We start from the raw sequence: 21222 nt of genomic DNA on the forward strand, positions 1-21222 counted from the left end.
ACATGCGCACAGTGGGCCTGATTCAGAGATGTACGCTAATGCAACCGCAACTGCGTCTCCATACACAACGCAGTTGCAAAAATATGCTAATGTTAGCAAAGGTCACCCGAGCATAAAGACGCCCACTACTGCCTTCTCACCTGCGTACAACTACGCATACCTACTTAAACATCGGTACCATTGAAGGACATCGGCGGCCAATTTACCCTTGCGGAAGATCTGACCTGACGCAGGCCAGGGACCTCTTCTGCCACGCAGAGCTGTGTATGCAATTGTAGTGGGTAATTTATGCACGCCCATGTGACGGCGTTCAAATGGCCAGGAACGACTGCGTTTTGCTTTCCACCCCCTGTCTCCACCCCAAACGTTCACTTCCTGTCAATCATTCTGCAATGGGCCTCCATGGTCTGCGTGAACGCACAGCGGATGCACTGCTGCCTTCGCGCATGTGCACTGTGATGCATACACATGCGCAATTGCAAATAATCGCTCGATCTGCGTGCAAATTGCAGTTGTGTTTATCTATGAATTAGGCCCAGTGTCAACTTCTGGAGCTGGCCTGGGTCTGCAAGAGAGAGAGATCGAAAGATCTCTCTCTTGCTTCTGGAGCCTCCATAGGTTTATAGTATACTAGTTTACACCACCTAAAGATCATGGGGCCCATTTATTTATTTATTATTTATTTATTAACAGTTTCTTATATAGCGCAGCATATTCCGTTGCGCTTTACAATTTGAATCAAGATTAACATTATACTTGGTTGTAAAAGACATACATACATGACATACATAAGGGTAAGAGGGCCCTGCTCACAAGATTACAATCTATAGGGAAATAGGTGTTGATACACAAGGAGAGGTGCTATTGCAAATAGGTCCAGCCCAATTTATCATTGATCACTTTTGCAACGCGATCAGGGCATGACAGTAATGCTCCTGATCGCATTGCAAAAAGCGATCTCTTCGACCGGATGTATCATCCGGGACATGCAGGGACACGGGCTCCGAAAGGAGCCTGTCCCTGCGATGTCTCCAGAGAGCGGCCGGCCACTACAGGAGGTGGTGCGCATGCGCAGTTCCATGGACTGCACATGCACATCCGCCATAGCGGGAGAGGGTTCCGGCGGATCCCTCCGCCGGCTAATAGTGTGCGCTGTAGTCCATAGGCTACAGCGGCTAACGCCATGTTCAGATGGCGTTAGCTGCTAAGGCCAATATCTGGAATGCATCGCATTCCAGATATTGGTACATTTGGCAGCATCGCTACCCCCAGAGAAGCCTATGGGGGAGGTGGCTGCCAGTGGTAATAGAGGGATCACAGCAGGTATCGGAGATAAAAAATATATACAAATGGGCTCCAAACACTCTATTTATATATTCATTACTTGATGCTACTGCCTTGTGATAGGTAGTCTGCCCCTCTAATGGGTATATGGAAAAACAGAAGAAAGAAAGATACCTGCTGTGGTCCCTCCTTAATACATCCGGGGGATACTTAGTATTTGAGGTAAACTCCTGAAAACTGATGTTTTCGGGGATTTTACCTCAAATACATTTTGATAAATGGGCCCCCATGTACACTACCGGGGCTAAACTCTGCTATTTGGAGTTTAGTAATCACTGGTGCAGCTGTCAAATCATAGTCCTTTTTGATAATAATGGGGACCAGGGCCGCCATCAGGGGGGGGACTGCCGGGACTAGAGTCCCGGGCCCAGACGGAGGGGGGTCCGGCAGCAGATCACGGAACAACACGAGCATGATGGCATTTCAATTCTCGAAGTTGGTGTCAGCCGCAGGCCAATCACAGCTCGCAAACCGGTGTCCAATCCTGATTGGCTGCCAGTACGCGAGCTATGACTGGTCCGCGCCTGGCGCCGCTGGATTCTAAATGCTGCTGCTGTCTCTCCAGGCCTGGGTCCTAAGTGCCGGTCCGCAATCTGCTACTGGGCCTCCCTTTCTCTCCGGACTTATGGTTCTCGCACAAAAGAGGACATAGAGAGGGGTCCTTACTGCAGAGAGCAGCGGTGTGTCTGTACAGGGGGATCCCACTGAGAGGCAGCATCTAGGGGGGCTTAAAAACCGGCATCAGACCCTACACCCACCTCACCCCCAAACACCAAAACTCTCACCTCACCATATGGGGAACAGAATGCACACTGCACTTCATGTCCATCACTGAACTCCTTCCCTAGAAGCAGCTGCAGCAGGTTCCGGCTCTATCTCATATATTTAAACCCACTGGGAACCAGTATTATGAAAAACATGGGAATTATTTAAAGCTATTGTCTTAAATCTGACAGGGGCACAGTATAAGTGACATTGTAATGTCCTGTGCCCCCTTTCCCTGGTCCAGGCTTCCCAGTCTTGTGCCCCACTCCCCCAAGGTCCAACCAAGTTTGGGCTGTGGGGGGTGCGTGTTATGTCAATCTATCATATGAAGCTATACAAATACAGAAATATAGGAGAAAACATTAAGGTCCAGCCTCCCCTGTCCTGTGCCACCCCCACCATGTCTAGCCATCCCTGTGTGCCCAATAGGTCCAGCCCTCCCTGTCCTGCACTTCCCCTTGGACTAGCTTGCCCAGCCTTGTGCCCCCAGATCCAGCAGTCCTGCCCTGCATCCCCCAGGTCCAGTGTTCCCTGTATTGTGACCCTCCAGTTACAGCTCTCCCTGCCCTACCATATCCAAATATAAACGCTCCCATATATTGCCCCCACCACCCACATTTTCCCCTGTGCCCTTCACAAAACACTTTTTCTCTTGCCCCGCCTCCCATCCCTCCACTTTTCCCTTCTGCTTCCGTTACCATCCTGCTGGCTGCCGATCAGAAGCTACGTGGAGAAACCTGAACATAGCAGGTAAGCACAAACTTCTGATTTAAATAATCTTTCCCCTCTAACGCTGCTATCACTGGTGAAAACCCTGATGACAGTAAAATTTGCCAGTTTTCGCCAGTGAAGACTTCCCCATGTGAACTGCACAAGTGTAATGGTCAGGGGTGTATCTAAGGGTCTGAGCGCCCCTGGCAAAATAAGGGACTGGCGGCCCCCCTTCCACCCCAGCTCTCCCCTCACAGCCCTGTCGCCTCACACAACTATTACTATTTTTAATATTAAAAAACACACATTGGCTTCCACAGGGAAAAAAAACACCCAGTCCCCCATCTAAGACCCAACTCCCCAGCCAGCCCTAGCAGGTCCCCTTCTGTGCCCCCACTCAACAGCCAGCCCCAGCCATTTATGTCCCCCATTACCCAGCAGCCCCTTCTAAGTCCGCACTCCCCAGCCAGCCCCATTCTGTGCCCCCACTCAATAGCCAGCCCCAGCCTTTTATGTCCCCCCACTCCCCAGCAGCCCCCCTTCTAAGTCCGCACACCCCAGCCAGCTCCCTTCTGTGCCCCCACTCAACAGCCAGCCCCAGCCTGTTATGTTCTCCACTCCCAAGCCAGTTCCCCCTTCTAAGTACCCACTCCCCAGCCAGTCCCGGCAGGTCCCCTTCTGTGCCCCCAATCCCCACTTCTTACCTTGTTGCTGCAGTGCTCTCACGGGCCGCAGCTCCTCTGTCCTCTCTTCAGCAGTGCGGCGTGAGGTCACGTGCGCCGGGTCGACTCTTCTATCTACAAAAAAAAAAGCTTCTCACGGCGTCGGCAGGCACGCACTTCGGGAAGCTGCACGGCCCGGCTGCATGGTCGCAACGGGGATGAGGCTGCTGCTGTCAGCGTCCCCCCCATGGGCCGTGCAGCTTCCTGAAGTGTGCGCCTGCCGGCGCTGTCAGATGAAGTTTTTTTTTATTGCGGGGAAGACAGCGCGCCTCAAAGAAAAAAAAGAAAAAACCTCTTAAATGCGTGCCCTGCCACCCTGAATCTGCCACTGCCGGCAAGAGCGTATCTACCACCTGGCCATGGGTGGCGCCCCCCATCGGCCGGTGCCCCTGGCGACTGCCATCCTGGCCAATGGGTAGATACGCCCCTGGTAATGGTGGTACTTTATGTGGAAATGGCTATTTTAATATTTTTTATGTGAAACTGACTATTTCAATGTATTTTATGTAAATTAGGATTTTTAGGGGTATTTAACTTGCATCCAGCTTTTCCAATGTATTTTATGTGGATCCGGCTATATATGAATTTACAGCAGTGTTTTTTGCTATATTTCTGTATTGGTATAGCTTCATATGATAGATTGACAAGATATAATAACACGCACCCCCCGCAGCCCAAACTTTGACAAATTTTTTTAAACTAGTCACCAATTAATGCGCCAGCTCCGCTGTAGCTCCACCCATATTATCCACAGCTCCGCCCACCTCAAGCTGCCTCTGCCCCTCTCAGAGCTGCCCTGCCTGTTTTGTCAGTCCCGGGCCCCACAATTTCTGATGGCAGCCCTGCTGGGGACTGCGATCTGCAAAGCTAATTAGCACTTGCCAGAGATGTCTGTGAAATATCCTGCATTGTGCCATTAGTACATAACAATAATACATAAAATTATGCAGAAACTACAGTTTTTGCAGAATTTTATGTAAAAAACGCTTGATACATAGACCCCACAGTGTTTTCTAAAGTAGTAGCAAGTTGGACTTAGCACTTTTGCACAATGCATAGCTGCTACGAATTATTTTACTTCTACACCAAGGGCAGAATGAAAGGGGAATGATCATTCCCTTAGCAGTCTATGGCCACACTCTACAGTACATACACTACATAGTACATACATGTGCCTGGCAACTGAAAGACAGACAAGATCTGGCCTCGGTGGGATAAACAGCCTTAACTACTGTAGCTATCACTTGTTAATAGTTAAACAATTAAATATAATGGTCAAGCAGCCATAAATAAGCAACAGAGTGTGCTATATGCAAAATGCTTTACTGTGTATGCATAACATTTATGAAGGAAGACCATTAGAGATATAAATTAGTAGCAGAGAGAGGGGTGAAAATGTCTCTCATTGTTTTGCTTGAGGTAATAGTCACTAATACTTGCAGTATTTTATACATTTCAGCAAATTCACTGTAGTTTCCAACTCCTCTACTGAACCATTGCGTCCTGTAGGTGGCGCTGCCACAATCTCAGCTGCCGAATGAAGAAAATCAATGTTTATGAATACACCCTGTGCATTTTCTCGGCGTAATGTGTTCTTTTGCTGGGTGTTCCTGTGCAGTGTATAGCTGTGATATGATACTACAGTAATTGTTGTTGTTGATGTTTCTAAACAATCTATGTGATCTGTCAGTTCCGTTTCAACCGGAAACGAAAGTTAGCAGCCTAGCTATCTTCTTTCAGGCAGACAATAGATTTCTGTCTTTTCATCATTCCCCAACCTTCATATATCTTCCAAGTATTTGTAATCGCGACTCTCCTAGTGAGGAATGGGAAGGTGAGCTATTTGTTTACTTATATGCTAGCCAATTGTATACAAACAAGTTACATTTTAAGATTTGTGTATCTATTTTGTAAAACATTAAGTGACTTTTGTGACAGATGATCATTAATGCTGGCCCGGAGAATTGTGGTAATTGTAGCCAGAGCCTGTTAATGCTGACCAGTGCATGTTTCTGTTCTTTAGGAAAATCTAAAGAAAAACGGATTGTTGGAGGCCGTAAATGTGTAGATAAATAGGTAGTTATTATAGCTATGAATTTATTTGCAAAATAACATTATAGATGTCGATAAATTAAAACTTTATGCTAAATCACTAAGCGAGTGATGAATCACTGGTGCAGCTGTCAGTGACAGTCAGGAGCTGCTCTGCATCAGTCGGGGAAAGAACAGGCCGGCACAGTAGCTTAGTGGCGAGTTCAATGTGTAATTCATCCAGTACAGGGACGGCGTTATAGGGAGGAAGAAACAAGGGGATTGCCCTGGCCCCTTTAAGCTTATTATTATTATTTCTTTGTAATCAATCCTGATGGTCAGCTCCCTGCTGTGCATTTGAACAGACTAATACAGTGGGGGACATTTATCATTAAATATTTGCGGCTTCTTCCCCAAAAACACCTGTTTTCGGGGAATACCTGCACAGATTTAGTATCCCCTGAATGAATTATGGAGTAAGGTATCTGGTGCAGTCCCTCCATTTCCACCAGCAGCTACAACCCCCGCACTGTAGGTTTCTATGGGGGATTCTGTCATATTTACCAAGTTCTAGAATGCAAAGTATTTGGAACTTGGTTCCAGCAGCTTACGCTATCTGTAGAAAGCGTAAGCCGCTGTAGTCTATGGGCTACACATCGCAAAACTAGCCGGGAGAGGGTTCCATGTGGCCTGTAGACCGTGCATGCGCAGGACCCCCGTCACACCGGTCACTTCACTCCAGCACATCGCAGGGACGGGCTCTTTTGTCCTTGCATGTGCTCTTTCATATATTTAGCTGGTACGATCACATTCTGCAATGCGATCATGGGCGCTAACCGCTTCCAGATCACATTGCAAATGGCATCATTAATAAATGGCTCTCAGTTTCTGGTTTGAGAACCCCATTTGGCTAAGATAGACTGAACTGAAGAATTGCCAGCTAAGCAGAGGGGGGAAGAGAACCCACCACGTTATGCAGGCCAAATACTGTACGCTAATTTTTGCACCAGATACAGTAAATATATTCGCCTTGGTAGTAGATATGGGTCTGTATGTTATACCTGGCATTAAGTCATGTTTTGTGTATTATCTGTGGCAGGGCTGTAACTAGGGGTGTGTGAGTAGTGCCGCCACCAGGGGGGTGACCATGTCGCTGTCCTATGGCATCTGTATTTGGCTTACAAGGTGCCTGGAACTGCAGCCTGCAGATACGCTGGAGAGTCACCCTATGCATCCTTGGGACGCATCAGGAGCTCAGCGGCTGCCTAGATCCCTCTTCGTGACTCACTTTTAGCATCAGATACAGCTCTGCATATTCAACTGATCAGCAATTAAGGCTTATCACAAGATATATGTATGCATATTTGACATAGCACCAGCTATCACTTTGAATGTTAACCTTGGCACCAATTGTGAGTCTGTATATTAGGCTTGATATAAGATAGGCTTTGCACATCACAATGTCGACATGGTTCAAACTGTCTACAGGCACCATATTGACATCTGAATTGTCACCATGTGAAATGAAGACAGTCTGATGATGCCAATGGTTAGGCATCACTGAAAGTGTTAGAGTTAGGCTGCAGGGGTAGGGGGGTGTTAGGGTTAGGCACAGGGGGCGAGGGGTTAGGTGTAAGGATTAGGAATAGTGGGGAAAATACTAACCGGAATGCCACTGCTGAGACATCACAGCTGGAACTGATCTTCACACGACTGTCAGGACCCGGATGAAGCCGCTGCAGGCACAGGGACAATGTAAGACACAGCTAGACCACAAGGGACCGTTTGTCGAAAGTTCATCATGCCAACCTATCATCCAAGTAGACATGGTCACTGTCGACATGCTGAACATTTTGACAGATTAACCATGTTCTTATTTTCATATGTTGACACGATGTATGTCGACATAACTACTGACCAATCTAGCTAACTAAGCTTTGAATTTTTCATTATGCATTGCTGGTACACATTAATATGTTTAGTAGATATGGTTTATCAGGGATATAGTCACCATCACGGCGCAGACAATGATGGTGGACAGAAACCCAGCACCGGAATCCTGACAGACTCCAGAATCCTGACGACTGTGATCCCGACGGTTAGTATTAGTGTTAGTCACTAGGGGAGGAGGAGGGATTAGGATTAGGCTGGGGGAGGGAAAGGTTAGGTTACAGGGGGGGGGCGAAGGTGGTTAGGGTTAGGCTGCGGGAAAGGTGGGTTAGGGGAAGAGTTAGAATACTTACCTGCATGCATAAGGACTTCCACCGTCGGGATTATGCTGCCAGGATTATGACCAGTGCGAGGATCGAATACCCAACCCGTTTATCTTTCTATACCTAGCACCAGATAAAGTTCAGCATATTATACTGTATCTGCCATGAGCTATCGCTCAGCATATGACAGACTTTAACTTTTAGAGCCAGACTTTTTGGGTATATTTGTTGATAATTGCTCATGCTGTGTATGTTTTCTGAACCAGTACTGAACCATTAAGCTGCTATACAGGTATAGAAAATAGCAATGTATGCTACAGTATTTGCAATGCATGCCATTCATCTCAACATTGTGAAACGATATATTGGCCAATTTTGAGATCCAAACCCAATTCTACTCAATTCATTGTTTTATGAATTTCGTGGTCACATCTTCGAATCTGATGTCAGGCACATCAGATGGTACGATATGACGTGCGATGTGGTTCACTAACATTAATATTGTAACGCTATATCCTGCAATTGGACTTACCTTGTTTGGGATGGCGTCCTTCTGGACTCCGACGTCGGGATTAAGATAGGCGTCTATATTTCGACGCCTATTTTAAATCCCCGTTGGGATTTAGTTGCCGCCGGTCTGCTAACTACATCCCGTGCAGTCATATGGCAAATCGTACAGTGTGTACGCGGGTAAGATATATATTGTTACATTGTATTGGCCCACCGCAAGATCGCCTACTGTTCAGGCGTGTACCCGGCTTTGTACATTTTTCATCCCGGTGCCAGGCTTCCTGTCTGCGTTATTATTATCACTCAGCTTACCTGAACATCTTCGCCTATCTGTGAATCGAACCTCGGCCAAGTTAGGATCATATGTGCAGAGCCGAAACTAGGATTTGTGTCAATCGGAGCAAGGCATAATTAGACGCTTCACCCCCCCCCAAAAAATACCAAAGGGGATTTTTCTGCATGGTATTGTGACCCAGTAATGCCCCCCCCTATAACACATTATGCAACATAGTGATTCTTTTTTTTTTTTTAACACATTATGGCACATAGTAATGCCTCTTACCACACATTATGGAACACAGTAATGCCCCTTACCACACATTATGCCATGCAGTAATGCCCCTTACAACACATTATCCCACACGGTAATGCCCCTTGCAACACATTATGGTACACAGTAATGCCCCTTACCACACATTATGGCACACAGTAATGCCCCTTACCACACATTATGGCACACAGTAATGCCCCTTACCACACATTATGTAACACAGTAATGCCCCTTACCACACATTATGGCACACAGTAATGCCCCTTACCACACATTTTGCCACACTGTAATGCCCCTTACAACACATTATGGCACACAGTAATGCCCCTTACCACACATTATGCCATGCAGTAATGCCCCTTACAACACATTATGCTACACAGTAATGCCCCTTACAACACATTATGCCACCTTAATGCCCCTTATACAATGATGTCCTCCCTCCCCCCCCTTGACAGATGCCTCTCACCTTGTCCCCAGGATTTGGAGACGCACCCTGCATTGGCACTTGGCAGGCAGCCATTTGCAGTCCTTGAGAAACACAGCTCAACCATCATTCTAATGTGGCACTGGTTGCAGGCCAATCAGAGCTCATGGACCAGGCAGCCACTGCTGATTGGCTGCCTGTCCACAAGCTCTGATTGGCTTGTAACCGGCACCACATGAGAATGATGGCAGCACTGTGTCTCTGAAGGGCAACGGGTAGCTGCCTGCTGGTCCCGGCGTGCGACTCGCAACCCCTTACAGCCAGCTACCTGGGCCCCTCCTCAGCAGTCTCTCCTCGGCAAACCCCACATGCCTCCTAGCCAACCCCCTCTCCCCCTAGTTGCGGCCCTTATATGTGCCAATCTATATAATAAAGGGGCTGATTCAGAGTCACACACTTGTTGGTCGTAGGTACCTGGGAATAAATGTATCTATCTGCCTGTATTCAGAGATCGCATTTGCACCAATACTATCCTTGGTGCAAGAGATCACAGATCTCTGTGCACACCCACCTCTGATTAGCCTGCAGTTCTGACTACATGCCCACAATGTGCGCTCAGAACACTTGGCCTGTGTTCAAATGCCAAGTGGAAGCCCAGTTACATCCACTCAGCTGCAAGTGAAGATGTGGCTGAGATACCTACGACTCTGAATTGATTGTAGCTGCTTAAAGTTGCCTATGCTTGGCTACAGAGCATGTACAGTGTGACAAATTGCAAGATCTGTCCATAAAAATGTACTTGCATGCAACTCCAAATCAGACCCAAAGTATCTACAGTAGATCTATTGACATAAGACTCTTGGTTATGCAGTACCAATGTAACCAATGGGATTTCGCATCACATGTAAACATCAAAATACCCATAGATTCAGAGAAAATATCTAGTGGTCAAACACGTTTCTAAAAAGGAGAAATCAACAAAAGTACACATTAATCCATACCTAAGTTGCCTTCTTTAAAATTTAGAAATATACTTTATTACTGAGGACCAGGGGCGTATATATAATGGGTGCAGGGTGTGCGGGGCTCACGGGCCCCTGGGGGGCCCGCACCGCACACTCTGCACCCATAGTATTACTTACCTCTCCGTAGTCCCACTTCGCCGTGGGGGGCTGGCGCTGTAAAAGCGACTGGAAAATGGTCGCCACGGCCATTTTCCTGTCGTTTGCATATGAGCAGTACAGGGAAAATGCGCATACTCTAAAGACTCTGGGCGCACTCTAGTGCCCAGAGTCTATAACTCCGGCGCTGGCTGCGCACAACTCAGTGCGCTGCCGGCCGCCAGACAGAGAGGAGGGGGCCCATGTCGGAGACTGCACACGGGCCCCCTACTCTCTAGAAACTCCCCTGCTGAGGACTGACCGCTTAATACCCCGGTTATAGCGTGAATAGATCCTAGCAGAAATATTACTAATAATATTAGCATATATGGGAAGGACGTAGAGGGTGATTCAGCATCGATAGGAATTGCAACTCCATCATTGTAAATATGCAAATGCAGCAGGAGGTGTATGACACCCCCTGCTGCATTTGCGATCCAAGCACTGCTACTGGGATCGCAGATTGCGATCACCACCACCACCATCGGTGGTGGATGGTCGCGATGGTGGACGGCTTGCGAGGCAAAGAGATTGCGTCCGTCAGTCCCTGGCCTTGCCACTCCCGTAATACAGGGCTGACGCCCCCGTTTCCGGGAACGCTGGCTGCCGCCGCTCCCACACCGCCCCTTCAGGCAGGCAGACTCATCGAAGGGGCTGCGTGCAACTACGCAGGACCCATTGTGCACACTCGCAAAAATCTGCATTTAGCATTGCACTTAGATCAGACATGTCAAACATGCGGCAAATTTTATGTGGCCCAACAGTTACAAGTGTCGTTGACGTGATGACGCGCTGCCGGGGAGAGACTCCACACCCCACAAGACCTGCACTCTTAGAATCCCACCTTCCAGCAGTAACACACTGTACAGCCTGTAAATACTGCCTGGTGCTGCCATGCTGTGATAAGTTCCACTGTCTCTGCAGTCCCACAGTTGCTGCCTACCTTCCACAGTTATAGAATTGGGGCAACATCTGTGTGTGAGGCTATGGGGGCAGTAAGTGAATTAAATTGAAATAGAAAAAGTGCTAACTAATTTGCAAATTGATGTAAGTGAGATTCAATGCGATTTCAAATTTGAATCTCAAATTCAACGAAGTTGGTGTACGTGACTTTTATAAGTATTTGCCTGTGCGATTTGTAGAAACTCGCAAGTTCACATGTGAAATTATTTCCATGTTGGGAAGTACCTACCAGTGTGAGCAATTATTCTCACTAATGAAAGGAAACAAGTCTCCTGCTAGATCTAGATTGACACACTCTCATCTTGGTTCAGTTTTAAAAGTTATTATATCCAATAAGATTTCTCCTGAATTTCAAAAATTGGTGACAGCAAATAGATGTCAAATATCGGGAAGAAAATATAAAAGTTAATGTTTTTTCCTGAATACCTGACATCTCTTTGCTTTAACTTTATTGTTGTTTTTTAAAAAAAAAATAAAAAAAACCTTTCAGAATTGCATATAAGACTTTTTTTTTTTTTCTTGCGGCCCACACAGCCCACTACTCAGCAAATTGCCAGCCCCAATATTTGTGTTACACATTATGCAATTTTTCCATAGAAGCTAGTGATTTTTTACCACACCACACTGATTTTGCATATGTCCACCCACAAGGATGATGACATAGTGACAGGAGAACATAAGAAACATGGGCAGATTATGGAAAATGCACACACACTGCTTGATATCGGGAGTTTGAGGCTGAGATTTTAGTTCTTGACAGAGCAGATAATCGAAGGAATGCGTTTGTGGATGTTTTATTGGTGAAATGCTGAAAAGATCGTTCATACTATACAATAAATCGGGCCGATCACCCCATTATTAGCAAATCGGGCCAATAATTGTATAGTGTGTAGGTAGCCAATTAGATGCAGCTGCCAATCATTATCCTTGTCGGTGCATATTTTCCACAAGAGGACATGTACATGCAAGTGATCTGCCTCCAGACAGATGCATCAGCATGCGGTGGATTATTTGTGATAACCCCTTACTCTACTTTTGACGTGTCTACATGCTTGCTTTTGTTTCTTAATACACTAATAGTGTACAAAGGGCCTGATTCAATACGGTTCGCAACTGCGATTGCAATAGCGTGTATGCACGCAGTCTCACTGCAAAGATCTACTAATGTCTGCGATCGCAATACCACACGCAGCCTAACATAAGGACGCCCACTTTACCTTACACACATCCGTAATGTTTAGTAAGACTGCGAAAACATTGTTAACATCAAGTACAATCGGAGCCTCACACACACTTGCACAAGGTCAGACCATACTCAGGAATTGCTAACCTCATTGCATGCAGTGAAAGCCCAAGATGCGTATGGTGTCACAGTGGCTTATTTATGCACATCCCTGCAACAACGTTCAAACGCACTGGCACGCATGCGTTTCGCCAAACCCCCACCCCCACCCCGGCACCAACCCTAAATGGTACTTCGTGCACACTCTGTCCACCTACTACTGTGACATCAGAAGTTGGACAGAAGTTGGCTGGTCTGATGAAAAAGTTGGCAGTTTGGCTGGTTGGATGAAAAGTTAAGGCACACATCCACTTACAGACCTAAAAACGACTGCATGATTATGACATTGTAATCGTGCAGTTGTTTGGCAGTCTGTGCTGTGCCTAAATTGAACGAGCAGTCGTTCAGTGTAGGCACATCAATCATCCCCTAACATGCTCATCCTGACGTTATCGTCAGGTTGTTCAGAATGCTCGGCCGATGACTGATGTTGGAAATGACCAGCGGGATCGTTCAATCGCTCATAGAAATGCCTAGTGGATGTGTTCCCTTAGTTAGATGTGTGGGGAAGTGTTTTAGTTGGACAGACAAGTTGGATGGTTGGTTGGTCTGATGTGTGGCCAGCTTTAAGGCAGGTATCCACTACCCGATTGAACGATAACAACATAGTTATCGTTTAATCACTTGTTAATCGGGTGCAAATCAGGCTGTTTAATGTCAAAAACGACCAGCGATGCAAGCGTTCACTGGTCGTTTTTGGCATCTATCATCGCCCGAACATGCTGGTCAATCTGCCGATAACGACAGATTGGCCAAGGTCGGGGATGAGAGAGGGTGCCTACACTGAACGACTGATTGTTCAGTGTAGGCACAGCACAGGCATTGTTACCAATGCAGGGAAATTACACTAATGACCCCATCTGAATCATACTTGCCAACTCTCCCTGATAGTCAGGGAGACCCCCTGAAACAGTAGCAATCTCCCTGATTCTACCTTACCCCCATTATGAATATTTTATATATAAAAATAAACAGAGATATTTACATCCAAATGGGACCATTAGTATAATTTCCCTGCATTGGTTATAAGACACAATGATCCCTATGGCTACATGCATATTCTGTAACGTATCAGTGTGTTTTCATAAAAAATTAGATCTTACTAACTGCTTTTGGGCTCGTTTACATTTGGATGTAAGTCAATTTTAGGACACGCCTCTCAGATTTATCAGTACACGCCCACTGTACCGCTGCGCTCGTAGGTGCTGCTTTCACAATCTCCTTGAAATTCCTTTTGCAAAAGTAGGCAAGTATGATTTGAATGTCTATATCTCTAGGGGGTTTATTATATAACAGCTTCATAGGTGCAATCAGGGAGATTGCTAGACTCTTCGGGGAGTCAGGGAGATTGCTACTAATTCATGGAGTCTCCCTGAAAATCAGGGAGATTTGGCAAGTATGACTTAGGTCTACAGACATACAGCGATGTCTCAGGCATACAGATTCATGTAATTCCAATCTGATGACCCAAGATTTTGGGTTCAAAGACAAACAGGCATGTGGAGTGCATTAGGTCCACATTCAGAAATCGTGTCACTTAATTACATGATGAACAATGCTTCTACCAGCCCCATCCCTCTTTCACAGTGACTAAAGTACAGTAATCTCTGGTGGCTAGTGTACAAAACAAAGGCCATTCTGCTGTTAGGTTTAGGGCTCCCGGGGGGGACTTAGGGTTAGGCTAGGGGGAGGGAGGGTTAGGGTTAGGCACCCCCGGGGGACTTAGGACTTAGGACTTTTATGGTCAGTGTATTTTAGATATTTAGCCACTAGTGGCTATAATTTAGTTGGCCTATAATCTTTGGTGGCCAGTGTAATAGCAACTCTCTTGTGCCACTCCTATCTGCCACTTGCTCTTTGCTAGGTAATAAAGAGGAGCCATTAGTTGCAGCCTAATGGCCCCAGCACTGATTTGGTCAATGTCACAAATCAGAGCGCTGGGAGCTGTCATCTAGGTGCCGCCGTGGGTGCAGATCTTGGTGGTAGTAGCAAATATTCTTCTGCTCCACGGGAGGTTTCTGTCCTCCCTGAGCTCGCCTTAGGACACCTGCGTTACGGTTTGACAGATGTACCGCCCCAGTCACACCACCTGTCAGTTCTTTTCTTTAGGAAAAATTGTATTGCAGAGATATTTGATATTCTAACATAATCTACTTATTCTTGTTTCCACTCACATAATGTATTTATATCACATATATTTTGTGATTACTATATACCCTAATAATTTACATTTTTAAATTTCCTACACTAAAGCTAGTCACTTATCTTTATGTTTATTATACACTAGCTGATGTATCAGGTTTCACCTGGGTAGACCATAGATATTTACTGTTTCCATCATACCACCCCAGTAACACATTAATCCTTCATCTCTATAGTAATGCATCCCCTCCCTCACTGCTATAGTAAGACATTACCCTCCCTCTCCTGTGTACTAACACATTCCACTCCCTCATGAAGTAACACATTATCCTCAGTCACATCTGTAGTAACACATTTCCCACATTCGCTTGTGTTGTAACACATTCAACATTCCCCTTCCTCACCTGTGTACCCTCACTCACACCTGGAGTAACTTATTCTCCTCCTTCACCACCTTAACACATTACTCCCACTCCACCCTGTAGTAACACATTACCCTCGCCCACCTCTGTAGTAACACAGTCCCCCCCTTCACCTCTGTAGTTCTACATTACCCGTGCTCACCCCTGTAGTAACACATTCCCTTCCCTCACACCGTAGTAACACATTTGACATTTCCCTCCCTCACCTGTGTAGTAACACATTCCCCTCCAACACCTGTGTAGTAACACATTCCCTTCCCTTACTATTCAAATAGGAGAGCCACACCAACTGCCAGTGATGTTTGGCAGCACTTGGGGTGACATTTGGTGTTTTGAATATTCAACTGTGCTGCAGCCACGAAGAGTCAGTAAGTCAGATACACCACATTTCAAGGGGTTGGGTACGTAATGTCAGTCAAAATCCTAATGCCGGCATCCCGACAGGGTTAGGATACCAACATCTGTGGGTAGATATCCTTATCCTACCCCTACTCCTAACCCTCCCTCTCAGCAACCTTAACCTAACCTCCCCCCTAGTGCCCAACCCTCCCTGCCTAGTTCCTAACCCTTACCCTCCCCCTAATGCCTAACCAAAATTCTCCCTGTCCACCCACTACATACCTTCGGGATTCCAGCAGTCGGGATGCCAGTGCCTGGATTCTGACAGGTGTCGGTATTACGATGCTAGTATTATAAGCGCCAGCATCCCATGTCCCGGTATTGTGACTGCATCCCATTTCAAGTAATGCATGGGATTCTACATTATCACCATGACTTGGTCCATAATCATTCACAGCCCATTGGGACTCCATCAGTCTGGACCAGACCTGTTTATATTTCAATATTTCAACATCAGTGTTTGTAAGGTATAGATGGATCTTTAGTTTTCAAGATTGGGTTGATAACATACTAGGTTAGGTTAACATGCTGGCTAGCGTGAGGCCCTGATTGAACTGGAAGCCTTATAGCAGTTTTTTTTATTGATAGTATTGTTTTCAATTACGTTCATAAATACACATTTTGGGCCCCATTTATAAATGAGCGTAAATTCCTAAGGCAATTTTTGTGTAGTATCACTGTGATACAAACGAAAATGCCAGAGGGGTAAGTATTTATTAATAATTACCCCTCTGGCGAGGTCCCGCGATGTCCTCGTCCTCGGCAAAGTTCTCCGCTGGGCTGCTGGCAGCCTAACGCTGCCAGCAACAGGGCTCCAGTGGTATGCGCATGCGCGATGGTCCATCTGCGCATATGCATGACAGGGGGACCCGGGAATGCCTGGAAGGCTTCGCTGAAGCATGGACATGCATGATTTCTTTCATCAGAGATCTTGGATAACCTCAGAAGGGGGCGGTTCATATACACTTACCAATCAGCTGCTCAATATGCCTGGGAAAACATCACAACTAGGCAGGCATTTAAATTTGCCCGCCCAGTTGTGATGTCATTTGTAGGCAGTTCCTGCAGCCAACATATCTGGACGGTCGGTAGCCTGTACACACCGGCAGATGCGCACATTATATCTGCACAAATAGCACATCTACCATACGGCACAGTCGACGCGATATGTCTGTGAACTACATCATTCATAGATATATCGTGTCTCCACGCAGCCAGATGCATTGAACGATATATATATATCGTTCATAGGGTGTATGAATAATATATGGTACAGTGTGTATCCAGCATTATTTCTGGTGATGAGAGAGCTATTTATTATAAATTGGATAATTTTGTTGAATTTAATTTTTGAGGAAGGATTATTTAATGAGGGGATGATATTGTGTGTCATTAACAAAATTGCATTTTATTATATGGTGGTCTCACAACTGCACTCTATGAGGGAGATAAATTTGTTTGAAATAATTAGCTCCCGTGTAAACTGGCCGGGAGCCAATTCAATTGTTTGAGCCACTAGCCCTGCACTGGTGCGGTGGATGCATTCTCACGTTAAGCAGCTGTAGTTACAGTGTGCCCGCCACAAAGCCCTACTTTATTCAGACATTTATCAATTTAGGGGAGCCAAAATGAAATCAAATCTTGCCCCCTTCCCCCAACCCAAAAATGTTCTGAAGCCCGTGTCGCTCACTGTTTTTCCATCTGCAATCATCTTCGTTATCAATTATGAGTGCAGAACAGTGGTGTCACTATAATGGGTGCAGTGTGTGCGGGTCACACGGACCCCCAGGTCCAGGGGGGCCCCGCACCACACACCCTGCACCCATATTATATTAAACTCACCTGTCCGTGGTCCCGCGTCGGATGCAAGCGCTGCTCAGAACACCGGAAAATGGGCGCCGCCACCACTTTCCCGGTGTTCTGCGCATGCACAGTAGACTGCGGGCACATTCTAGTGCCCAGAGTCTACTAATGTCCCGGTGGCTGGCCAGCCGTGTCAGTCATCTGCCGACCACCGGGAAGAGAGGAGGGGGCCCTGCACGGGGAGTGCACACGGGCCCCCTCCTCTCTTAAGATTCCCCTGGTGCAAAACATTCATCAGAAACAGGCATCTCCATCATAGAAGTTGGGCTCCATGCAATTGACATTCCCATGTAACAGATCTGTTCCGTGCATCCATAGATAACTGCCCAGTTGAAACACTACTTTCTCCCAAAGAGAGAGCTGTCACCACAAACTTTGGCCATGTGCGTATGCATGGTACAACACATGTGCAGTCTGTCCACATTTGGGTTTCTACTCGACTCAGAATCAGGCTCTGCGAGGGAGATGAACGAGTGGTAAATGTTTGTCCCTGCTTTGCCCATTATCTAGGTGAAGCAGGTCCAGACAATACCTGGATGTGTTATAACTTGATTTACAGAAGGAGAGTTTTAATTGACCTGTCTGGTGCATAGCACTCTCCCTCTTGCGCAGGGCCGGATTAAGGCTTGTGGGGGCCTCATCAATAAAATTGCCACAGCCTCACACAGTGACTACTATGCCACTTACCTTGTCTCTGCACTCTCTATTGACCGCCAAGGTCACAGCATACTACATCCTGTCTGCAACACTGCTGGGAACTGACTCCCGCCAGCATAGCGGTCATGATCTAGCACACTGCTAGGGGCAAACGCAGGATTTTGACTGGGGGAAAATATATATAATAAATACTGTACATAAGATAAGATAGATATAGATATATATATATATATATATATATATATATATATATATAGAGAGAGAGAGCCAGTGTGATTAGAACCAGTTGGATTCTGTCCCACTCATTCGCCAAGACATGATATAGATTAATCTATTTTCTTGAATACTGTATGTTCCCGTGTATATAAGTTGGGGAATGTTCGAGAGCATAGAGTAATTTTGATTGAGCCACATCTTAATTAAATTATCTCTGGATGAGACAGATAGGGGGTAACGTTCTTATGTTGTGGGTGTATACGAGAATACACATTGTTAGAATGGTAATTTACTATCTATTTTTTAGTGTTCAATCTTTATTTCTTACATATTATTATTACAGAATGTATATCTTGTTGACCGATATTGAGAAAACGTTGGCTGTAACAACATTTAGAATACTTAGTGGAAAATGTAGAGCCATAGGGGTTTATTTACTAAGCTGTGTTAGGAGATAAAGTGAACGGTGATAAGGTACCAGCCAATCAGCTCCTAACTGCCATTTCAAAGGCTGTGTTTAAAAAATGCCAGTGAGGAGCTGGTTGGCTGGTACCTTATCACCGTTCACTTTATCTCCTAACACAGCTTAGTAAATAGACCCCATAGTCACTTAGCATGTACACCCCCTGCGCTATCAGCCTTAATGTTTCTCTACATACATAAAAATAAATCTTTTTGTGAAAATACTAGAAATACGGTTTAATACATTTGATTTATGGCAAGCTTTTTGGAGAGATAGGCATATGCTGCCATGATAATGGGTCTATATTTATGTGGAGGCCTGAAGCTCTAGCTCCATTTACCCCATTGTTAATCTGGCCCTGGTTCTCCTAGCAGTGATGCGAAAAATGCTAATGCAGCAGGAGGCTCTGAAGACTAAAGACGTCCACTGCCGGCATTGTAGATCCGAGTGCTGTGTCCTAAGATGTAGCTTACACAGAATGGCAAGCAAAACTCCTCTGCTGGGGCCAAGAAATCTGCGTGGGAAGACGCAGACCCTGGCTTCGACACTCCTACAATAACAGGGTTTAACGTACAATTCTGATTCAGGCCCATTGTGACGAAAGTGCTGTTGATGGGAGGCACGGGCTTAGGGAGGGCGGTTCCACCGGAGAGTGAGCTCTGGGCGCTGATGTTGCCAGAGGGCGCCCTGAAGTCGGACACTGAATGTAGCTGTCAAATAGCTAACAGCCTGCCGAGTCCGTGTCCAGCCTGCCAGGTGCTGTGGAAGTGTGGATACAGAGCAAAAGGGGCTCCAGTCCTGCCTTCCTGCTGTGATACTCCATCAGAGGAGCTTGTGCTGAGCCTTGATTGGTGGAGCCCAGCACATGCTCATTTGACCCCAGCAGCATGTCGACATCAGGGGTATGTTTACTGAAGGGAATCTATCCTGTAACATGGAGCAAGAAGCTGCCAGGTCCACATAAAGGTGAGAGAGGTACCCCAGTTATGGTGCATACACACGATCAGATTTTTCCTTCAGATATGAACGATAACGATTTAAAAATCGTTCAGTCGTTCATATCTGAAGGAAAATCGTTCATATCTGACATGCCTGAACGATGGACGATCAACGATGCGCGTTCCCGATGGTCAGATAACGATTTCTGACATCTGATGGGTTTGCAGTCAGACTTGGACGATTCCATTCATTTTAATGCAGTCAAAAATCGTTCAATCGTTCAAATCGTTCAAATCGTTCAAAACTTTGTTAAAATCGTTCAAATCGTTCAGATCGTTTAATCGTTCAATCGTTCATCTGACAAATCTGACAAGTCTGACAAATCTGACCGTGTGTACGCTCCATTAGAGCCATATTCAATTTGATTCGCACCCGCGATGCTTTTTCGACTCCCAGACATTCCGCCTGTTTTGCATGTGAAAAAGTATCGCGTGTGTGCCCGCGTGTCCCCATATTCAATTTGAAAGTACGCGAAAACGGGACCCGGCGAAATTGAAACAAGCGGAAAATCGTGTCAGATTTGGGGAAATCAGCCTGAAACCCTCCAAAAGATGCACTTACATGGGGGTTAGCTATGGTTACCCCCGATTTGGCTTGCTGAAAGTATTTGGTGCTTTTAAACGGGCTCAATAGCTGCTAAATAGCGTTTTTGTATAAGTGGTGCAGAATAGTATTCAGGAGTTTGTTTTTTTTCAGAAAATTAGTTATCCCAGCAAATTTGGGGTACTTGAAAATGGGGGCCAGCATATTTTAAAGTTGCTAAAGTTAAGTTTAAAAAAAACATGAAAAATCCACCTGCCGCAAGCACCTGCAATGAAAAAACACCTGGGGCATACTTGGGGAGCCCCCTGGAGTCTAGTTCGCTAGTTTTTAACTTTGTCCCCCAACTTTTTTTTTTTCGCCCCCAAAATGGAAGTGATTTTTTTTGGGGTGTTCTTAAGTGTTTTTTTTTTTACGCAGTTTACCTTTAGGAGACTGTCTTAAGGCTGCACGGGGTTCCCGCAATGTTGTACCCCAAAACCCCAATTGTGCACTTTTTTTTTTCCTAGGTGGAAAGTCTTTCAAATTGAATATGGTGTACTTTTCCGCCTGGCGAATTGACGTCATCAGCGAAACTTTTTCGCCGATTCCGGCTTTTCGCTCCAAATTGAATACGGGCCTTAGTCTGTCTGGTTATGTCTATGACCCTCCCTGCCTCCCACTATGTGTCTATGTGTGACCCTGCCTGTATGTGTCTCCATACCTGTATGTGTGTATTTGTGAACCTCCCTGTCTGTATGTGTGACCCTGCCTGTATGTCTGTATATATGTGTATGTATCAGT

General features: G+C 45.9%; 1 protein-coding gene across 2 annotated transcripts in view; it reads left to right on the forward strand.

Moving 5' to 3' along the window:
• The window catches only part of LOC148542794 (ras-related protein Rab-9B), a 71045-nt gene that overhangs the window by 43876 nt on the left and 5947 nt on the right, over positions 1-21222 (forward strand). Inside the window, exon 1 of one of the 2 annotated variants that reach the window (XM_088466829.1) lies at positions 5233-5376. The exons of the other annotated variant lie outside the window; for it this stretch is intronic. The gene's annotated coding sequence lies outside the window, so the exon portion shown is untranslated. Of the gene's footprint in view, positions 1-5232; positions 5377-21222 lie in introns of those variants that run through there. 2 annotated transcript variants of the gene reach the window in all.

Source organism: Taudactylus pleione, unplaced genomic scaffold, assembly GCF_031769625.1.
Source record: "Taudactylus pleione unplaced genomic scaffold, aTauple2 ptg000009l, whole genome shotgun sequence".
In the NCBI taxonomy this organism is placed as follows: domain Eukaryota; kingdom Metazoa; phylum Chordata; class Amphibia; order Anura; family Myobatrachidae; genus Taudactylus; species Taudactylus pleione.